The 6,584-nt window shown below is 42.2% G+C and overlaps 1 protein-coding gene across 12 annotated transcripts in view; it reads left to right on the top strand.

The window, feature by feature from the left end:
• Positions 1 to 1,640: 1,640 nt before the first annotated feature.
• Fhip1b (FHF complex subunit HOOK interacting protein 1B) overlaps positions 1,641 to 6,584 on the top strand; it is a 32,342-nt gene continuing 27,398 nt past the window's right edge. For 7 of the 12 annotated variants that reach the window (XR_012451019.1, XR_012451017.1, XM_074084665.1 and 4 more), the window contains exon 1: positions 1,641 to 1,764. The gene's annotated coding sequence lies outside the window, so the exon portion shown is untranslated. Of the gene's footprint in view, positions 1,765 to 5,408; positions 5,544 to 5,872; positions 6,002 to 6,584 lie in introns of all 12 variants that reach the window. The other 5 variants (XM_074084612.1, XM_074084618.1, XM_074084639.1 and 2 more) reach the window with 5 other exon arrangements.

The raw sequence follows: 6,584 nt of genomic DNA, 5'->3' as shown, positions 1-6,584 counted from the left end.
AGCCATCACACTTGCACCAGAAGAAGTTTAAGACAGTCAGAACCCTGTCCCTATAGTGCCCTGTCCTGGTATCTGCTGAACCCAGAAAGTTTCGTATTCCAACCATGATCAGTTTTGCTTATTTTTGAATTTATATAAGCTATCAGGATTTAATACTTCCTCTTTCCTTTAATGTTCACCCAATCATTAAGCACTTCTAATGTCCACATGTTTACTTCTCTGTATTTTTGCCATCCTACTTCGGGCTTTACCAACTCTTATTTATTTATTTATTTTGGTGGTATTGGGCTTTGAACTCAGGGTTTCCTGCTTGCAAGCAGGAGACTGCTTGCAAGCAGTTGCTCTACTGCTTGAGCTGCTCCTACAGCCCCCTTACCAACTCTTAACAGCTTTTGCAAAGGTACCCTCATTAGCAATCTGACCACTTAAAAAACTCTTTATAGCTCTCTTGTACCAAAGATAAAATCTAAACTCTTAACATGGCCTACATCTGTCCCCGCCCCTGTCTTCAGCATCATCTGACCTTTCCTGTGAATGTTCCCTGGGCTCCAGATACTCTGTATTAATTGCAGTTCCTGAGCATTTCCCACATGTTGTCCATTCACTCTTGCAGTACTAATCGTTTGTCCTGCAACTTCCATTTATTTTTTTAAAATAATTTTTATTTTAACCTAATTTTACGCTTAAGGAAAAGTTGCAAAAATATTTCAAAAAGGTGTGGAACTCCTTAGCATCTTCTAACGTTATCATCTTATATAACCATAGAACAATTATTAAAACCGGACAACATTGATACAATTCTTTAAAAGAAACTAAATGCTAAATGCTGCTTTCAGATGGTTCTCCTGTTATAGCCCTTATGACACTACATTGCAATTGTCTGTGTCTGGTTAGGAGTTCTGGAGAGCAGAGACCCGTTCTAATTGATCTAGAATCTAGACTGTCATTGAGGCATTTATTCCATGTTACTTGACTGACTAAAACAGTACCCAACATGGAGACACTGGGGGATCCAGGGATTGCTGGTTATTGCTGGGGTACTAAGGTAGAATCTAAGCTACGTGCGCAGGTAGAGCAAAACTGCTGGTTTGCAGTCAGCGCTCTCGGAGGCTCTGCTTTCCCACAGGGCCCGCCCACCTACTGACTCCTCCCCCAGACTACAGTTTAGGGATAACCACGCCCACTCCTCCACTCTAAACTTCGCCCAGGACTCGTGGCCATGCCCCCAGAGCTCTAGTCTCTCTCTCTGCCCCATCCCTTCCTAAGCCCCGCCCTTCTGGTCTTTCCCTGCCTTAGAAAGTCTCTTCCCTCCTTAGGTCCTGCCTTCTGCCCTCTGGTTCGACCTTTCCTCCCCAGGCTCCGCCCCCGCTCTGCGGGTCTCCACCTCTCCAAGAGGTCTGCTCCTGTGACACTCTGGAGTCCTTCTTATGGGCGGGTTTACAGTGCGAAGGGGCGGAACCTGGGAAGGAGAGGCGGTATTCCTTCCTTGGAATGCCGTCGGCGACTCCGCCCCTGCGCTCAGCCGTTGCTAGGAAACAAAGCGTCGACGCTCCGACTCTGGCTTGCTCCAGCCAATGAGCTGGCACGCCATTGCCCGGTTGTGCGTCGCTGGGCGGTTACGTGTGGTGCGCGGGGGCGCGGGCTGCGTGTGGCGCGGGGCGGGGCGCGGCTGGTGCGCCTGAGGAGCGATGGCGGCGGCCTGAACTCACCTATCCCTGCCGCGACGACAGGGCCCGCTCAGGGTTGGCGTTCTGTGAGTGAACGGTATGCGTGGGCCAGAGGGTCCGGAGAGGCATGTAAAAGGTTGAGGGAATAGGAGTGATGTCCCCGGGTGTGGTAACTATTGGTTGTGAGAGCTTAGGGTGAAGGGTTGGCAGGTGGTGAGGGGCTTGTGAGTGTCTAAGGTAGGGCAGCAGAGTTAGAGCCTAAGGGTGAGTGGACAAGTAAGAGTCTGGCTATGTGAGACGCTTGGGTGCTTTTCGAGGGGCCAAGTTGAAGGAGCTCGTGAGAACGCTTTCCTAAGGGACTGGGGCTACTGAGGGCCAGGGTGAGGGACAGTCCTGGACCAGAGCGAGGGCGGTAAGGCCTGTGCGAGGAGGGGGAGAGTACAGAGCAAAGGCGGGAGATTGCGGTGGGTGGCGGTGGATTAATGAGGGAGTAGAAGGTAGGGCTAGGGAGAAGGGAATGAGGGTTGTGGTAGGGGTATGAGGTGGGTTCTGGGGTCTCCTTGGATGCACTGGCTTGTCCAGTGAGAGGATTAGTTTTAGACCAAGTAGGACAGCTTGGGTGGAGGTGTGCACTTGGCTCCTCTGCAACCATGGATCCTATATATATTTTTTTTTTGGGGGGGGGAAGGGGTGAAGGCATCTTGGGCAATGGTATCCATGATAACAAAAGTCATTTTTTGAGACTCAGTCATCAGCAGAGTAATAAAAACCCCAGTTCCCTAGAGTTCCTCCTTTCCACTGTAAATTTGAAGGTGAGCTCTCATGAAGGTGGACTCTCTCATGAGAGTTGTTCTTTTTCTTTTTTTTATGGCTGCTTGTGTTTGTTTTCTGTCTGCCTGCTTCTGGATAACTTTACTCCACTCTTGAGTCTTACCTATGACTGTCATCAATATTGGACTGCCCACTTACAGTTGCTAATTCTACCTTTAATGGAAGTCACATGGTTTGTCACTTACAGCATTGTATTTAGGCTCCCAAACAGGATGGCCTGCTCTCCTTTTCTTAGAGTTAAGTTTTAAAAAAGTAAGTTGATTGAGATAAATTTATGTATATTTAAAATGTACTTTTGATGAGTTTTGATGTATGTATACAATTGTGAAACCATCTCATTCTAATAAACATTTCTGCCATCCCCCCAAATTTTATCCTACTCTTTTGCCATTTATCCCTCCCACCACACCCCGTATTGTGTTTACTTTATTAATATTTTATAAGTCCTCTTCTCCACCAACCTATGCACACATTTAAAACTTGGCAAGTTGGAGTACCACCCAGTGATAATGGCCACTTTCACACTACTGACAGTCTGCCATGTAGTTGCGATGTCTTGACTTCCCCCAAACTCAGGAAGAGTTAGGTCTTTCCTACCAACATTCTTCACTGCCTTAGTCCCCAGTCTGATCCAGAGTGTCAGTGTTAGAGGCAACTATTCTATCCTGTGGTATATTTTCACTGGAGGCCAAGTAGGTCTTCATACTAGTGGAATCCTGAGCAGGCCGTCAGACAGTCAGAACTCTATTGAACTTATATGTATATCACAGGGTTTGCAGTAGTGGTTCCTAAACACTGGACCAAGGACCCAATCCATGATAGTTTTCATCCATGGCAATAAAGACAGCATAGTGAGTTTTTAATAAATTTATTCTGTGATTATCATTCCTCCTTTTTTGGTGTCTCACAGATAATAGTTACAGTAGGTGGTGAGTTTTTTAAAAAATGGCCTTATTTACCAGAATAAAAAGTGACAACCTTATTTTTAATTTAAAAAGTTATTTCTAGTGGTTCATAAAATTCTGCAATTTAGATTGATGATGTGATTGTCTAAGGTTGAGGAAACATGCATTTATGCAGAGTTCTGTATAACTTCTGACATCTAAACAGTACTCATGCTTTCATAGTAATCACTTTTCATAGTAATCAAAATTTCATTACAAAGAAATCCCAAATTTACATAGATTGTGAAATAGGCAAAGGAAAGAATTCTTATTTTATAAATGAGGAATCAAATTTAGAAGGTAGAGATCACATGGGGATAAAGTATCAAACCTAGACTCAAAATTTGGTTTCCTCAGAGTATAAGTGACTTGGGGAAGGAAGATTTGTAACACAGTAAAAGGGCAAAAGACTCATGATGTAGAGAAAGTGTTGTGATGATGTTGAGGGCCTTATACTGCCAAAAGTGTTTTTTTTTGTTTTTTTTTTTTAATGATTTGTAATTGTTCTATTTCCAAAAGAAATAAAGAGACTTTAAGGTTGACATATGGATGGGAGTTAAGTTTAATAGTTTGCCAGTGATGTGGTGATAGGTATACTTAGTACTGGATCACATCATGATAATGATAGGATGTTAAGACACGTGTTAGAGAGTTCTTAGGAACTGTCCAGATTCATGGTTGTACTGGAGAAGGAACTGGATTTTGTAAGCTTATGTTTCTGTACCAAACTTTTCATTGAAATAATTGTACATTCATTAAAATGGATTTTGACTTGTGGCATATATCTTAGTGGTGGGTCTGAGAGGATGAAACATAGATGAGGATGAGGATGATGTAGAGATAGAAAAATGTTTGGGATGCTGAGTATAATTATTTATTCCATATCTGCTATGTGCCAGGCACTCTGCTAAGTGCTCGGAGAACAAATTCATTCATTTATTCATTTAGCAAGTACTTCTGTCTTAATCCAGGTAAGGCTTTCAGGGTCATCTTCCATTCTTTCTGCTACTTCAACCAATCACTAAAATTTTAATACATTCCCCTCTCTGTTATCTTTCTTCTCTTTATCTCCATTTCTACATGGTCACTATTAAAGCTTTAGTTTAGCTCTACTTCAATTCTCATCTGAATTTAAAAAACAGTATTATTCCTTATAACTCGTCTTCTAATTCATTCCTAGAATGATCTTTCTAAAAATACAAATCAGATCATAGAACTCCTTTGCTTAAAAACTTTGGCTCTTTGTATCCTGTAGGACAACATCCAAATTCTTTAATATGGCCTCATTTGGCCTCAGCTTACCTCTCCAGTCTCATCTACCACTCCCTATTCTGTGTTCTAGTTTGAATAAATTGTTCACAGTTCTCTAACAAACATGTTACTTTTTTGAGCCTTGATATCTTTCCAATAGCTGCTCCTCTACTAGGAATATCTTTTCTTTTCTGCCCAGTGAATTTTCCTTTATCCCTTAGGATCTGTTTCATTTCCTCTTTGACATTTCTTTGTCACCCTCAAACATCAGAGAGCTAGAGATAACCTTGTGTGACATGGAGGATACTGTTGTAAAGGCAGTCACTGTGTGATAGAGGTTCACTTTGCAACTCTACTGGAGTCAGATGAGGAAATGCCTATAAGAAGCAGAGGTGGCATGGAGGGGGAGGGGAGTTAGTGAGTTGTGACTATAACTTGATACTGCATTTTCTGAGGGCTGGGAAAGTAGGAGGAATATTTGTGAACTGAGCTCTAGATTGGTAAACTATTAGATTTTTTTTTTCTGTTTTTCCTTTTGTATTCCTTTGAGGTTTAATCAGGTCTTTCCATTTTTAGTATTTAAAGTAACACCCCATTCATTCTTACATCAATAATCAGTCTTCTTGCCTAGCTAGAACATTGTAGGGAGAGATAAACCTCAGGACTTTACATCTATTCTTTGAAGATCATTTTGTTCTCTCCCTCCCTGATAAAGGTATATCCCTGCCCCTCCCAGGGCAAAGGTTTGTAAGTGAGGTTGAGCCATTTCCTGCCTTCGTGTCTGCTGTTCTGACATTGGCTGACACCTTTGCTGTGTGTACCTGTAAACCTATATTTTGGACCCTCTAAGGTGAGTACCTGATCTTGGTCATTTGTGGATTTGAGAGATCAACAACCTCTTCCCCTTTTTACCTGGTGACTGAGCCTTAAAATAAATGTGGGAAGACAGAGGAGTCTGTCCTTCTTTTGGACTTTCTATGGGAGGAAAGGGCATTGCAAGAGGCTCTTGATTCTGCCTTCTTCTTTGTCTTGTTCTGAACTTTGCCAAGCATCTAAATAGGTAAAAGAAAATACCAAGTTATGACCTTTTGTATTTTTTTAGTGTGTGAATAGGGCCTAGGTTATGTGTTGACTTTTGTATTCTGAGATGCTGATTCCACTGTGGCTCTTCTCTTTGAGGTCTCTAAAAAGGGATGGAGTGATGTGGTGAGGAAAGGTCCTGGAGGCCAGTCTCCCTTGAATCTATAAGCAGTGCTCTTTGATGATTAAGCAGTGGAACAGTAGTGGGCACCCAAAGTACATTGCAAGGTAGGAGCAGTTTGTTAATCTTTGAAATTGGTTCCAGAAGCTGGAGGCAGTATAATTTTGGAAATGTTAAAGCCTTATTTTGCTGAGATTGAATGCTTGACCCTTCTTCAATTTACTTGTGTAAGGTGGACACATCAGATCTCTTTCCTCTGAGTCAGAGATATAAGCACCTCAGTCAAACAGGGTCAGAAGAGACAAAGAGGAAAGAAAAATAGTTTACAGAGCATCTACTTTAGCCTGGAGTGCTGCATAGGTTATCTTACTTAATTCTTAAAAGTAATAATACTTATTTTGTCAGGAATTTATTAATGAGGAAACTAAGGCTCAGATTTGTGAGGTGATTTATTTAAGGTCACAGCTGGAAGATGGTGAACTGAGGTTCAAACCTTTGTTTGAGGCATTCCAGAGCTCATGCTTTACCTACTGTTGTGTGTCATTCTTGTTTGACCACATGGTTTCTGTTTGTGTTCTATACTCAAATGAGATATGATGGAGAAAGTATTTTGTAAATAGTAATATTCTTCTATCCGTCAGGCTCTGTGCAGGTGGCAGATGGCCCAAGCTGGCTTTGACAAGAGCTTAA

The sequence above is a fragment of the Castor canadensis genome, chromosome 1, assembly GCF_047511655.1.
Source record: "Castor canadensis chromosome 1, mCasCan1.hap1v2, whole genome shotgun sequence".
Lineage (NCBI taxonomy): Eukaryota > Metazoa > Chordata > Mammalia > Rodentia > Castoridae > Castor > Castor canadensis.
Note: the sequence above shows the minus strand (reverse complement) of the source record. Positions and strands in the feature narration are given on the sequence as shown.